This window comes from Gnatocerus cornutus, chromosome 3 (assembly GCF_029298725.1).
Source record: "Gnatocerus cornutus isolate USDA-ARS CGAHR chromosome 3, icGnaCorn1.1, whole genome shotgun sequence".
In the NCBI taxonomy this organism is placed as follows: Eukaryota; Metazoa; Arthropoda; class Insecta; order Coleoptera; family Tenebrionidae; genus Gnatocerus; species Gnatocerus cornutus.
The window spans coordinates 20495018-20511526 of record NC_142235.1 but is presented as its reverse complement, the minus strand read 5'-3'; positions in this window follow the sequence as shown (position 1 = coordinate 20511526).

Here is a 16509-nt window from a genome sequence, read left to right as displayed (position 1 = left end):
TAGAATATTTTATTTACTCAAAATCCAAAATTTGCTTTCAAATTCTATAAAATCGCCATTTTTAACGCAAAATTAATAAAATTTAGGAGATTAATTATTTAAGGGGTCTTTATCGAGTGCTTTAAATTTCAGAATTTTTAAACAAAAAAATAAAATTTTGGAAATTTTTTTTCGTGGAACGACCGAAAAATCCTAAATTTCCCATTAAATTCTGTAAATCCGCCAGTTTTAACTCAAAATTAATGAAAGTTGGTCGAAATCTTACTATGAACGTTCTTATCGAGTGTGTTAAATTCCAGAATTTTAAAACAAAAAGTACAAATTTTAGAATTTTTTATTTACTCAAAATCCAAAATTTGCTTTTAAATTCTATAAAATCGCTACTTTTAGCGCAAAATTAATGAATAAGTAAATTAATTACTTAAGGGGTCTTTATCGAGTGCTTTAAATTTTAAAACAAAAAATAAAAATTTTGGAAATTTTTCTTCGTGCAACGACCTAAAAATCCAAAATTTTCTATTAAATTCGGTAAAGCCGCTAGTTTCAACTCAAAATTAATGAAATTTGGTAGAAATCTTACTTTGAATGTTCTTATCAAGTGTCTCAAATTTCAGAATTTTGAATCTGAAAATAAAAATTTTAGAATTTTTCTGTCTACTCAAAATTCAAAGTTTTCTTTTAAATTCTATAAAATCGCTATTTTTAACGCAAAATTAATGAAATTTGGTAGATTATTAACTTTTTGGGTGTTTATTGAGTGCTTTAAATTTCAGACTTTTCAAACCAAAAATAAAAATTTTGGAAAATTTTCTTTGTAGAACCAGCTAAAAATCAAATATTTTCCATTAAATTCTATATAAATCCGCTAGTTTTAACTCAAAATTAATGAAATTTGATATAAATCTTAGTGTTCTTATCGCGTATGTTAAATTTCAGAATTTTGAAACAAAAATTGAAAATTTTATCTACTCAAAATCCAAAATTTATTTCAAAATCTATAAAACCGCTATTTTTTTTATACTTTCATTACATTCAATTACTTTCGGAGTCTGTATGGAGTCCTTTAAATTTCAAAATTTTAAAACAAAAAATAAAAATTTTGGAAATTTTTTTTCGTGGAACGACCTAAAAATCCAAAATTTTCCATTAAATTCAATAAATCGGCTACTTTTAACTCAAAATTAATGAAATTTGGTGGAAATCAGAACTTTGGATGTTCTGATCGAGTATGTCTAATTTCAGAATCTTGAAACAAAAAGTAAAAATTTTAGAATTTTTTAACTACTTAAAATCTGAAATTGTGTTAACCTTAATAAAATCGCGAAGAAACGCCCATTTAAACAGACAATTTTTGCTTCTCTGCCGTCTAGAGAAGACTAAGCCAAGCTTTTATAAGCCGCCACGGAGTGGTGAGCTCCACGAAGAAAGCGAGATCCACAGATTTCCGAGGGCCACCTAGTTTAAACCGTCCAATTTAGCTCCCCGTTCGTAGATTCTCCGCCAGATGACTAATCCAACTCGCGGGTTATCACCGCTTTTATAAACATTTCGTTATTAACGAGGCGATAATACACTAAAAGCGTCGGCCCGAATATAGTTCCTTGTGTGACACCATGACAAACAACGCTCGTTTTTCAAAGTACAAACTGATGTTTCTAAACCGCGTTTTTGTGTCTGAACATAAATATGTCATGCACTAGATAAATTCCAGAGACATAAACATAAAATTATGGAGGCCCCAAAATATGTAGTGTATAAATAGACCTCGAATTTCCAAGTGTTAATACTGCGGCAATGATAATCACATTACCTCGACATGTCAAACATTAAAATTTCGATCCTCGGAGATTTACGCACTCTAATTGGCTCACAAACGGTACGGACTGTTCATATTTCATTACAGTGACATTTTAACTTCAATAATGAGGTGTGATTTAACATCCCTCTGGGAATGGACCATCAGCCCTATCATAAATTGATCAATGAACTCGAGCTGACAGCGGCGATAAATAAATACCTCGGCGCTCATTTTCATTAAAATTGTGGTGGATTTAGTTATTGAATTTTTTTTTATGTAGCAACAATCAACTGGCCGTCATGAGTTATTTACTGGAGATGATTTATCATCTGACAATTACTCACACAAAAGACTGCCATAAACAGGTCATAATGTGCGGTGTAATTTATGACAGGTCAACAAGAAAATGTGGAAGTGTCTGAAATTACGCTATTCAAAGCGTGGAGTTGGTTATCTTGTTTTAACTTCACTAACTTTCATGGAGAGGCAGCAGCAAAATGAACTCGGTTTAAAAATCGGCGAAAACCTATTTCCAATAATTTTTAAATTCCTCGTAATTTGACAATTTAAATATCTAAACAGTAAAATTTGGAGGATTTATTATTTGCAAATTGTTTATCAACTATGCTAAATTCCAAAATTTTAGAGCAAAAAAAAAAACACAAATTTTTTTGAAATTTTTATTTTAATTAATCCTAATTCAAAAATAGTAAAATTTGTAGGTTTAACTACATGCGACTTGCTTGTCAATTGTGTTAAATTCCCAAAATTTTAGAGCAAAAAACCGAATTTTTAAAAAAATTTATTTTGATAGCGAACCAAAAATTTTCAATAATTTTTATTAAATTGCGCAAATTTGACAATTTCAACCTCACAACAGTGAAATTTGGAGGTTTTACATTTTGCGACTTGTTTATCAACTGTGCTAAATTTCAAAATTTTAGAACCAGAAACAGGATTTTTAAAATTTTTTATTTCGATCAAGAACCAAAATTTTTTTATAAATTCTATAAATTGCGTAACTTTGCAATTTTTATCCCAAAACTGTGAGATTTGAAACTTTGACTATTTGCGACTTGCTTATCAATTGTGCTAAATTCCAAAATTCTAGAGCAAGAAACTTTTCACAAATTTTTGTTAAATTCCGTAACTCTGACAATTTAAATATCAAAACAGCAAAATTTGCACCTTTTTATTATTTGCGACTTGTTTAACAACTGCGCTAACTTCCAAAAATTTTAGAGCAAAAAAAACCTTTTTATTCGTGGGATCAAAAATGTTCGCAGCATTTTATTAAATTTCGTAATTTTGCCAATTTTAATCCCAAAACAGCAAAATTTTAAGGTTTTAGTTCTTGCGAATTGTTTATCAACTGTGTTAAATTCTAAAATTTTAAAGCAAAAGATCGAATTTAAAAAAAATATATTTTGAAGACGTACCTAAAATTTTTAATAATTTTTATTAAATTCTGTAAATTTGACAATTTGAATCTCAAAACAGTAAAATTTAGAGATTTTATTATCTGCAACTTATTTATCAACTGTGCTAAATTTCAAAATTTTAGAATTTTTTATTTGATGACAAACCAAAAATTTCCTGTAATTTTTATTAAATTCAGTAATTTTGACAATTTAAATATCAAAACAGTAAAATTTGGAGGATTTATTTGCAAATTGTTTATCAACTATGCTAAATTCCAAAATTTTAAAGCAAAAAAAAAAAATTTTTTTGAAATTTTTATTTTAATTAATCCTAATTCAAAAATAGTAAAATTTGCAGGTTTAACTACATGCGACTTGCTTGTCAATTGTGTTAAATTCCCAAAATTTTAGAGCAAAAAACCGAATTTTTAAAAAATTTTATTTTGATAGCGAACCAAAAATTTTCAATAATTTTTATTAAATTGCGCAAATTTGACAATTTCAATCTCACCACAGTGAAATTAAATTCCAAAATTATAGAGCAAAAAAACATTTTTTTTATTCGCAGGAACAAAAATGTTCCCAGCATTTTATTAAATTTCGTAATTTTGACAATTTTAATCCCAAAACAGCAAAATTTTAAGGTTTTAGTTCTTGCGAATTGTTTATCAACTGTGTTAAATTCTAAAATTTTAGAGCAAAAAATCGAATTTAAAAAAAAATATTTTGAAGACGTACCTAAAATTTTTAATAATTTTTATTAAATTCTGTAAATTTTACAATTTGAATCTCAAAACAGTAAAATTTAGAGATTTTATTATCTGCAACTTATTTATCAACTGTGCTAAATTTCAAAATTTTAGAATTTTTTATTTGATGACAAACCAAAAATTTCCTGTAATTTTTATTAAATTCAGTAATTTTGACAATTTAAATATCAAAACAGTAAAATTTGGAGGATTTATTATTTGCAAATTGTTTATCAACTATGCTAAATTCCAAAATTTTAAAGCAAAAAAAAAAAAATTTTTTGAAATTTTTATTTTAATTAATCCTAATTCAAAAATAGTAAAATTTGCAGGTTTAACTACATGCGACTTGCTTGTCAATTGTGTTAAATTCCCAAAATTTTAGAGCAAAAAACCGAATTTTTAAAAAATTTTATTTTGATAGCGAACCAAAAATTTTCAATAATTTTTATTAAATTGCGCAAATTTGACAATTTCAATCTCACCACAGTGAAATTAAATTCCAAAATTATAGAGCAAAAAAACATTTTTTTTATTCGCAGGAACAAAAATGTTCCCAGCATTTTATTAAATTTCGTAATTTTGACAATTTTAATCCCAAAACAGCAAAATTTTAAGGTTTTAGTTCTTGCGAATTGTTTATCAACTGTGTTAAATTCTAAAATTTTAGAGCAAAAAATCGAATTTAAAAAAAAATATTTTGAAGACGTACCTAAAATTTTTAATAATTTTTATTAAATTCTGTAAATTTTACAATTTGAATCTCAAAACAGTAAAATTTAGAGATTTTATTATCTGCAACTTATTTATCAACTGTGCTAAATTTCAAAATTTTAGAATTTTTTATTTGATGACAAACCAAAAATTTCCTGTAATTTTTATTAAATTCAGTAATTTTGACAATTTAAATATCAAAACAGTAAAATTTGGAGGATTTATTATTTGCAAATTGTTTATCAACTATGCTAAATTCCAAAATTTTAAAGCAAAAAAAAAAAAATTTTTTGAAATTTTTATTTTAATTAATCCTAATTCAAAAATAGTAAAATTTGCAGGTTTAACTACATGCGACTTGCTTGTCAATTGTGTTAAATTCCCAAAATTTTAGAGCAAAAAACCGAATTTTTAAAAAATTTTATTTTGATAGCGAACCAAAAATTTTCAATAATTTTTATTAAATTGCGCAAATTTGACAATTTCAATCTCACCACAGTGAAATTAAATTCCAAAATTATAGAGCAAAAAAACATTTTTTTTATTCGCAGGAACAAAAATGTTCCCAGCATTTTATTAAATTTCGTAATTTTGACAATTTTAATCCCAAAACAGCAAAATTTTAAGGTTTTAGTTCTTGCGAATTGTTTATCAACTGTGTTAAATTCTAAAATTTTAGAGCAAAAAATCGAATTTAAAAAAAAATATTTTGAAGACGTACCTAAAATTTTTAATAATTTTTATTAAATTCTGTAAATTTTACAATTTGAATCTAAAAACAGTAAAATTTAGAGATTTTATTATCTGCAACTTATTTATCAACTGTGCTAAATTTCAAAATTTTAGAACCAGAAACAGGATTTTTAAATTTTTTTATTTCGATCAAGAACCAACAATTTTTTCTAAATTCTATAAATTGCGTAACTTTGCAATTTTAATCCCAAAACTGTGAGATTTGAAACTTTGACTATTTGCGACTTGCTTGTCAATCGTGCTAAATTCCAAAATTTTAGAGCAAGAGACCAAATATTTAGAATTTTTTATTTCGATGACGAACCAAAAATTTTCTCTAATTTCTGTTAAATTGTGTAGCTTTGACAATTTTAGTCCCAAAACTGTAAAATTTGGAACTTTGGCTACTTGCGACTTGCGTGTCGATTGTGCTAAATTCCAAAATTATAGAGCAAGAAACCAAATTTTTAGAAATTTTTATTTTGAGGAACCAAAAATCAAAAATTTTTATTAAATTCCGTAACTTTGACAATTTAAATATAAAAACAGCAAAATTTGCAGCTTTTTATTATTTGCGACTTGTTTAACAACTGCGCCAACTTCCAAAATTTTAGAGCAAAAAAACAATTTTTTTATTCGCAGGAACAAAAATGTTCGCAGCATTTTATTAAATTTCGTAATTTTGACAATTTCAATCCCAAAACAACAAAATTTTAAGGTTTTAGTTCTTGCGAATTGTTTATCAACTGTGTTAAATTCTAAAATTTTAAAGCAAAAGATCGAATTTAAAAAATATATATTTTAAAGACGTACCTAAAATTTTTAATAATTTTTATTAAATTCTGTAAATTTGACAATTTGAATCTCAAAACAGTAAAATTTAGAGATTTTATTATCTGCAACTTATTTATCAACTGTGCTAAATTTCAAAATTTTAGAGCAAGAGATAGAATATTTAAAAATGTTTATGTCAATGAACCAAAAATTTCATATAATTTTTATTAAATTCCGTAAGTTTGACAATTTAAATATCAAAACAGTGAAATTTTGAGGACTTATTGTTTGCAAATTGTTTATCAACTATGCTAAATTCCAAAATTTTAGAGCAAAAAAACAAACTTTTTGAAATTTTTATTATGTACAATCAAAAATTTTAGCAACTTTTTATTAAATTTTGTCATTTATCCCTAATTCAAAAATAGTAAAATTTGGAGATTTTACTACTTACAAATTTTATATTAACTAAGTTAGACACCAAAATTTTAAGAAACAGAATTTTTAGAATTTTTTATTTCGATGACGAAACAAAAAATTTCTCTAAATTCAATTAAATTGCGTAACTCTGAAAATTTTAATTCCAAAACAGTGAAACTTTGACTTCTTGCGACTTGCTAAATTTCAAAATTTTAGAGCAACAAGCACAGATTTTAGAAATTTTCGTTTTGAAGCGCACCAAAAATTTTCAACACTTTTTATTAAATTCCGTAACTTTAGCAGTTTAAATGCTAAAATAGTAAAACTTGGAGATCTTGATATTTTGGACTTGTTTATCAACTGTGCTAAATTTCAACATTTTAGAACAAGCAGCACAGATGTTAGAATTTTTCATTTTGAAGCGAACCAAAAATTTTCATCACATTTTATGAAATTCTGTAACTTTGGCAGTTTTCATGCTAAAAAAGTGAAATTTGAAAATTTTGCTATTTTCGACGTGTTTATCAAATGTCCTAAATTTTAAAATTTTAGAGCAAAAAACCGAATTTAAAAAAAATATATTTTGAGGATCCAAAAACCAAAAATGCTCACTAATTTTTATTTAATTCTGCAACTTTGACAATTTGAATCTTAAAACAGTAAAATTTGGAGGATTTATTATTTGCGACTTGTTTATCAACTGTGCTGAATTCCAAAATTGTTGAACAAGAATCTGCGTAAAATTAGCTCTAAATTAGCTCTAAAACTAGGGAGAAATGGATGCGTGTATAATAAAAACACACATGGATCTATCAATTAGATAGTGACAATTAGCGCGAGGTATGTACGGATCTAGCTCAGACACGCCTTCCTTTTCCCACAGCTCCCTCGAATTCCAAATTATCGTAACAAATATGTTTCTCCACACCCTCGCCTCGTTCCTTTTTGTCACGTCACTGCCAATACCTCTGTAAAAAATGATGTTTCCTGTTGTCGACGTTCCCCTTTTTCTTATCAAGCGTCATCCTTGACATACGCAAAGCAATCGAAAAATTCCCGTTCGCATCAAACGTTATCGATTGCGTTGTCTGCGGGTTTCGCATACAATTTATTATCATTTCTATATGAGATAAAACAGTGACCAGACGTGTAAAAAAATCAACAAATTCCACTTGTTCCAAAGTCACGTTTTGGAGAAAAAAAACCGCGACGGCTTTAAACCTGTAATCCATATTGAGAGGCGCCGTTCTGTTAATGCAGAAATATAGATCAAAGACCCTTTCACTCTATATTCGTATTGATGTCGTTAGCGAATTCAGAGAGTCGGGGCAACAAAACCAAGAGTCTAAGGAAGTTAATTACATATTTACCGACGTCACTTTATAATCAGCTTCGGAAACTTCCAGGTGCATCAAAGACATCCTTTCACGATTTTTCGTCACTACTATCAATCATGGAACCGCATTTTCTATTATTCACTCAATTCCACATTGTGCGGTGTATAGTTAATGGTCACGTCTACCAACTAGAAATGCTTTTAATTACACATGAAATATTCAATTCCGAAATATCCCCAGTTTAAAGGGCGTGTTGACATCGTACAAAGTTGGCAAAGAAACGCGATAAATGGATTCTCTGCAGAGTTCCGGTAATCAGAAACGGTGCAATTCACATAAATGAAATCGACGTTTTAGGATAAGTTGGTTTGTTTACTTGTCGGCGAAAACTAATTCCACAACCGCGATTTCGAGTTGTTTGTTTATTCTTTCAACAATGGGGTCTTTAGGGCTCTTATCTGTGTAGTTAGTTCAAGTGGATATGAACACCTGCATTATACACTGTGGTGTTGAAAAATTCATGGAAATGTTGGCGGGAACGATCAACATCCGCCACCGAATCTGGCGGCTTATCAAAATTGATTTTTTTAGTGTCTAAATTTTTGAGTTCTCACAAAACTGAAATTTCTAAAACTCGTTCCTTTTGCTCTAAAAATTTGTAATTAAGCACACTGAATAAACAAGTCAAAAACACTGTTCGTGCCAAATTTTATTACTGTCGCATTAAAATTGCCAGAATTATAAATTTTCGAAATCGTCAAAATTTTAGGTTTCTCAAAAAACAAAAATTTCTAAAATTCGTTCCTTTTGCTATAAAAATTTGTAATTTAGCACACAGAATAAACAAGTCAAAAGTACTGTCACCAAATGTCATTGAAACCAGCAGAATTACAAAATAAAAGTTTCCAAAATTCGAGTCGTAATGATCTAATGAAATATGATCTGCCTCAGCGTAAAATCTGAATCTGATAAAAATCTGCGTTTATGTCAATAATCAGCCAATCTTTCAACCAGTAAAATCTGATCCACTCCGGCTCGGAAAAATCCAGCTCCCAATCTCCTTCCCCCGTCATTTTAAAATAATGCCTCCCTTAACAAAACCCAATTCGCCACGTTCCCAAATCCAATCGAGTCTTTCCTTCACTTTCTCGTTTTAAATACAACAATATATTCCCAGTTTCCCTCCAGGGAGTAAAATGAACATCAATTTCGGAGCCTCGTCGGCCGAAGCCAAACGACAAAATAAATTCAATGATGATTTTTTTACGAGGAATTTCAAAGCCGATGGAAATCAACGAACAATATCAGCGATCGGAAAAGAAGATTTGAGAAAATTATTTATTCAATCTTCGGGGATTAATATCCGTCGTTTCCGGTGTTAATTCGTGTATTAAACCTAATCCACCTGCTGGTAGGAATCCGAAACCAAGAGGGTCAGTTGGAAAATTAGCCCCCATTCAACAGCAGAGGGAAAGAAACATGATCTCGCTGATCAAGATGCGTGGTCAGATTAGACGTAATTTTCCTCCGCGGCAAAACATTAATAACTACACAGTGAGAGAAAAAACAGTCCGAAGTAACAAAAGAAACCTCTTCGCGCGGCTCTTTTCGGAAGCAATATGTTGCTTTATAATATGACACCTCGTCATAAAATAAATAAGTTCTGTAGGCGGCGGCGTGCAAAAAACCACCAGTAAATTAGTAAGTTTTTACGACGCCTAGCGAAGAGGGCGTCTTTTATGCTCTACCCCCCTTAAATCTTAATAATTCCTCGTTTTGGTTATTTGTCTCTGGAATAAACTCCCGAAGATCACGCGGCAAAACTACAACTTTTTTAATTCCCGTCTCTCTGATATATTATTTCGTTTGGAATTCTTTACGTGCAACAAACTCGTAACGAGACACTCACTTTTTCTCAGGGATGTGTGTCCACGTTAATTATCCTATTTTATTTATGACGAATCTTCTTTCTTTCTGTGGCGCAACGCGAAATCATAAACAGCAGGAGAGGTCGGGCACGCACGTGAAATTAATATCAAGATCTTTATCGGATATGTTTTACTGGATATCATTTTAATATTTAACGGACGCAATGAATGAAATTGCCCGATTTGGAGCTCGGGCACGTTTTTTAGGGCTATTCATTAGTTGCTCGCGAGTGTTAAGCACGAAATATTTCACATAGATCATAAAGAATTTCGGGGGAAGCGAAAAAATGGGACCATGTGAAAAATTACGACAGATGAAGCGGGAAATAAAAGATAATAACTCGTTTCATTACAAATGTCTCTTCTTTATACGTAGATCGTCTTGATCAGAGTGTCATTTGATCTACATTTAGATGTTCTAAATTCTAAAATCTAAATTCGTTTATTAGATCAGATGTTGATTAAAGAACTTTCATCTGTTGAGTTAAAATTCAATGTCCAAAAATGGCGTACACATGGTTTCCCCTGATTTCCTCGCTGATTGTCTTGTGATTTCGTTGTAATTTCGTCAAACTTCCCCTGATTTTCTTGAGATTTCGTTTAAGTTCCCCTGATTTCCTTGTAATATTGTCTGATTCCCCCTGATTTTCTTAAAAAAATGATTCATGACGTGATTTGTCAGGCATTTATACTTCTCAAAAATGGCATATACCTAACTTCCCCTGATTTTCTCGATAATTTCCTCGTGATTTCGTTTAACTTCCCCTGATTTTTTTGGGATTTCGTCTAACTTTCCCTGATTTCTTTGTAATTTCGTCTGACTTCCCCTGATTTTTTAATGATATCCTCTAATTTCCTATTGATTTCCTAAAACTGATACACCGATTTTCCAGAGAGAAAGCTGAAATTATTATAATATAACTATTTAAAAAAATTGTAATTCTGGCAGTTTTAATGCGACAGTAATAAAATTTGGCAAGGACAGTAGTTTTGACATGTTTATTCAGTGTAGCCAATTACAAATTTTTAGAGCAAAAGGAACAAATTTTAGAAATTTTTGTTTTTTGAAAAAGCTAAAATTTTGATGATTTAAAAAATTTGTAATTGTGGCAGTTTTAATCCGGCAAGAACAGTACTTTTGACATGTTTACTTAGTGCCCTCAATTACAAATTTTTAGAGCAAGAGGAACGAATCTAAAAAATAAATTTTTTGAGAGATAAATTTTGACAATTTGAAAATTCTGGCAGTTTTAATGCGAGAGTAATAAAATTTGGCAAGGACACTACTTTTGACATATTTATTCAGTGTGCTCAATTACAAATTTTTAGAGCAACAGAAACGAATTTTAGAAATAAAACCAAAAATTTAGACAATTAAAAAATTGTAATTCGTGTTATCTCATCTACTTCGGATTTATTACTACACGTAGATTCAATGTCAGATACGTCAAATGTCAAAAGTCAAATTGTCGGATGGGTAAATTTTCGTATCAAATCGGAATTTTCCAGCAAGAAATGTGATTTCGGCCAAACAAAAGGCGGCTCCATTAAAAAACCTCTTAATTGCCCTCCCGAAACCGCCGATTGTTTTAATACATTAAAAGCAATTTTGATTTATAAACACGCCATCCATCACAAAGCAACAATTATTCACAGCAGAGCAAACTTGATTTAGTACAAAGTACTTTATTTTTAGTTGGCGGCGGGCGGCATGAAAAAAGAAGCCCGGCTTCATCAAAAGTGTTTAGCGAATCGTCGATAATGCGAAGTTGGTATTAAATGTTCCCACCGGATTTATTCGGGAGACACATTTCGATGGACACGAAAAAAATATGGAAATTACGCTGGAAAAAAACGGATTTTTACTCGAATAATAATCGAGTACGGAGCGGATAGGCGGTAATTTAGCATTTTGTCTGAACTACGAGACTGGCGAAGCATGTTATGATAACCTGATGTTAAGCTAATTACGGCTTCATTAAGAGTTACTTAGTACACTAATGTTAAATGACGTGTGGTGTTACGAAAGTAGGCGATGGATTCCACGTTCATTTATTTTTAATTGTAACCTCAAATAATTTAAAAAGAGCGTCGTCAATGGCGATGTGATTGGATTGTTATTAACATTACGGTTGCGCTTTTTTCTATTTGAAGAAGGCATTCGATAACGGCAAAAATTCTTTAGAAAAACTCAAAGACAAGAAGCGAAGCAGCAACGGTCAACGCTTTTGTCATTGAGATTCATTACGAACGAACCTTTCACATTTTGACAGGCAAATCCTTCGATGGTGCTATTGTTCGGCGTTTAATGGGTTCAAGAACGAAGTACAGTTCCGATTCAAGTAAATGACCTGAATGTCATCGATACCCTGAATGTTTGTCGACAAACCAATCAAAAAAAACATTTTTTCTCCAGGCCTATATAGTTTGGTGTGCCCCAGGGTGTCACCTTAGGTCCCTTTCTTACCAACGTGTGGGATTGATCGGCGTAAATCCACAAATAACTTTGTGGTAACACAATATAACATTGTTTTCATGCAACACCCACTGCCCATTGGAATTACCTGAAACCAGAATGCATCCAACAGAGAATGTCAAAGGCTAAAACCTCCTCCACGTTCAGATTGGATTATTTCCAAATCGTTTGATCAATCAATAATTGGGTTAATCGATGAGTTTGGACCTCAAGCCGCCAAGATCAACAAAAAAAGCAAACAAATTAAGTGGCCCTGGGAAATATGTGAATCTCATTTTTTTCCTGGACCTCGCTTTTCCACAAAAAAGCTAAAAACAAATTTCCCAAGGCCACCTAGTTAATTTTGTCATTTAACATTTACCAAAGAAAGTTTTCGAACCTCCAAGATCCGCAAAAAGAAAGCCGAATATGTCAGTGCACGAACCAAATTAGCCAGAATTGATCGCCGTTTGCTACTTTCTACAGTAAAGTAGCCTCGATTGCGTCGGAGTCGAGGAAATGTGAGAGCATCGATTTTTAAGGTTGGGATGTTTTAATATTACAATGTTGGTATTTTCGTGCTTGGATATTTTAATATCGCGTTATGAAGCTTTGCAATTAATTTAACTTATTACAGTGGCTCTCCCGTTTTTTCGCGTTCTAAGGAACGAATGTTGCCGTTTCTGTCATTTTCGCTGGCGTTATTGACGGTTCATCTGGGAAGAGAAGCATTCTTACCTTGTTTCTTTTCATTACATCACCGAACGTCCCGAGCTGCAATAGTGTTTTATTAAAAACTACACGGAGAAAGATGAATTCTTAAAATGACTCAGTCTGACAAATTTCCACGATTTTCCACTACTTTTTCCGGCTAAATAAGCAATAAATAGAGTTTTCCATCATTAATAGCCCTCACCGTAAATCATTCAAAAATGATAGCGAAAATTTGAACCAATAGCAGTAATGGATAATGCAAATTTTGATAAACAGCAGTTTTGGACAAACATAAAAATTTGAAAAAATGACACTTATGAGCAATGAGTTTGCGCAAAAATAATAAGTGTTGACAAATGAGTTATAAACAATAAAAATTTGAAAAAAATGGCACTTATGGACAATGAGCTTGCAAAAAAAACGAAAAATGTTAATGAATGGCAGTTATGAATAATAAAAATTTGGAAAAATGGCACTAATGCAAAAGTACAGTTCTGGAAAGTAGCAATTATGGACGATATGAGCAATCAAAATAAATCTAGACCATCTCTACGATTAATATTAGAGAGAAAATTTAAAAAATGACAGTTATGGTTAATGCAAATTTTGATAAATGGCAGTTATAGATAAGAATAAAAATTTGAAAAAAATAGGACTTATGGACAATAGGCTTGCAAAAAATAATAAAAAGTGTTAACGAATGGCAGTTATGGATAATAACAATTTCGAAAAATGACACTTATGCAAAACAACAGTTCTGGAAAGTAGGAATTATGGACATTATAAGCATGTAAAGAAATGACAAATTTAACGAAGAATTAAACTAGGTCTAGTCCATCCCTGCGAATAATATTATAGAAAAATTTTGAACAAATGGAAGTTAGGAATATTGCAAATTTTGATAAATAGCAGTTATAGATAATAAAAATTAGGGAAAAATTACAGTTACGGACAATAAGCTTGTAAAAAAATAAAAAATGTTAGCGAATGGCAGTTATGATCAATGCAAATTTTGATAAATAGCAGTTATTGAACTAAATAAAAATTTGAAAAAATAACACTTATGCGAAACAACAGTTTTGGAAAGTAGCAATTATGGACATTATAAGCATGTAAAGAAATGATAAATTTAACAAAGAATCAAAATAGGTCTGGTTCATCCCTGCGACTAATATTATAGAGAAAATTTGAACAAATGGCAGTTATGGACATTGCAAATTTTGATAGCAGTTATAGATAATAAAAATTTGGAAAAATTACACTTACGGACAATGAGCTTGTAAAAAAATAAATAATGTTAGCAAATGGCAGTTATGAATATAGAGAAAATTTGAACAAATGACAGTTATGATCAATGCAAATTTTGATAAATGGCAGTTATTGAAATATATAAAAATTTGAAAAAATGACACTTATGCTAAACAACAGTTCTGGAAAGTAGCAATTATGGACATTATAAGCATGTAAAAAAATGATAAATTTAACGAAGAATCAAAATAGGTCTGGTTCATCCCTGCGACTAATATTATAGAGAAAATTTGAACAAATGGCAGTTATGGACATTGCAAATTTTGATAGATAGCAGTTATAGATAATAAAAATTTGGAAAAAATTACACTTACAGGCAATGAGCTTGTAAAAAAATAGAAAATGTTAGCAAATGGCAGTTATGAATATAGAGAAAATTTGAACAAATGACAGTTATGATCAATGCAAATTTTGATAAATGGCAGTTATTGAAATAAATAAAAATTTGAAAAAATGACACTTATGCAAAACAACAGTTCTGGAAAGTAGCAATTATGGACATTATAAGCATGTAAAGAAATGATAAATTTAACGAAGAATCAAAATAGGTCTGGTTCATCCCTGCGACTAATATTATAGAGAAAATTTGAACAAATGGCAGTTATGGATATTGCAAATTTTGATAGATAGCAGTTATAGATAATAAAAATTTGGAAAAATTACACTTACGGACAATGAGCTTGTAAAAAAATAGAAAATGTTAGCAAATGGCAGTTATGAATATAGAGAAAATTTGAACAAATGACAGTTATGATCAATGGCAGTTATTGAAATAAATAAAAATTTGAAAAAATGACACTTGTGCAAAACAACAGTTCTGGAAAGTAGCAATATGGACATTATAAGCATGTAAAGAAATGATAAATTTAACGAAGAATCAAAATAGGTCTGGTTCATCCCTGCGACTAATATTATAGAGAAAATTTGAACAAATGGCAGTTATAGATATTGCAAATTTTGATAGATAGCAGTTATAGATAATAAAAATTTGGAAAAATTACAGTTACGGACAATAGGCTTGTAAAAAAATAAAAAATGTTAGCGAATGGTAGTTATGAATACATTATAGAGAAAATTTGAACAAATGACAATTATGGATAATGCAAATTTTGATAAATAGCAGTTATAGATAAAAATAAAATCTCGAAAAAATGGCACTTATGGACAGTGGACTTGTAAAAAAATGAAAAACGTGAAATGACTCCTCAGTCTAGCAAATTTCCACGATTTTCCGCCACTTCTTCAGGCAAAATAAACAATAAATGGAGTTTTCCAGCACTAATAGCCCCCACCGTAAATCACTCAAATGCACCGTTTTAAAGATGCACCAACAACTTGACAGAATGGAAATTGCTCGTCGGAAAATCTCGTGTCTTGGAAATTCCGCGTCTAGATAAATGCCGTAATTCTAGGAAAATTCAACCCCTATTTCATATTCACCACTCCAACGACAGATAAGTTCGGAAAACTCTCCTGTCTTTTCAATGACCAATTCTCTTCGTCTCGATCGCGCTCTGGCTTTCCTCAAACGTTTCCCGTAACCACAATTTGTGTAATTCTATTTTCTAACAGACCGATGGAGTAGTATATTAGTTAGGGGCGGAAACGAATCGATTTCCCGGAGAAAACTCCGAGAATACAGGGCGTTCGCAACCCCCAACATCAAGGTCAGTAAAAACTCTTTTGTCTAATTCTATTTTCTAACAGACCACTGTGGCAAATTAGCGAGGGGTGGAAACGAATCGATTTCCTCGGAGAAAACTCGAGCGGTTTTTTTTTGTTTTAATCAAATGAGTGTATCCATGTCGCTGTAAAATCAATACAGGTGCATCCTCTCGAAATATATCATCAAAGCTCTTTTTGTCGGCGCAAATAACATTCATTTCAACGTTATTTTATTTAAATTCAATTGAGGAAAAAAACAACACCGGGAAATGTTGTGAAAGTTGGACTAAAACCCGGGAAATTAGTGTTGTTAAGTACCCACATTTGTAGTACTAACGACACATTACGCAGTCGGTGGTGGTACTTAATGTAAATTCAATGAGTACCTTGTACAGGTAAAGATATAATGAGGGGTTTTAATGACCGTCACTGCTTTATACGTCTTGTTTAACAACGTGGTGTGACCAGCAGAAGAGTCCAATCTTGGATCTATT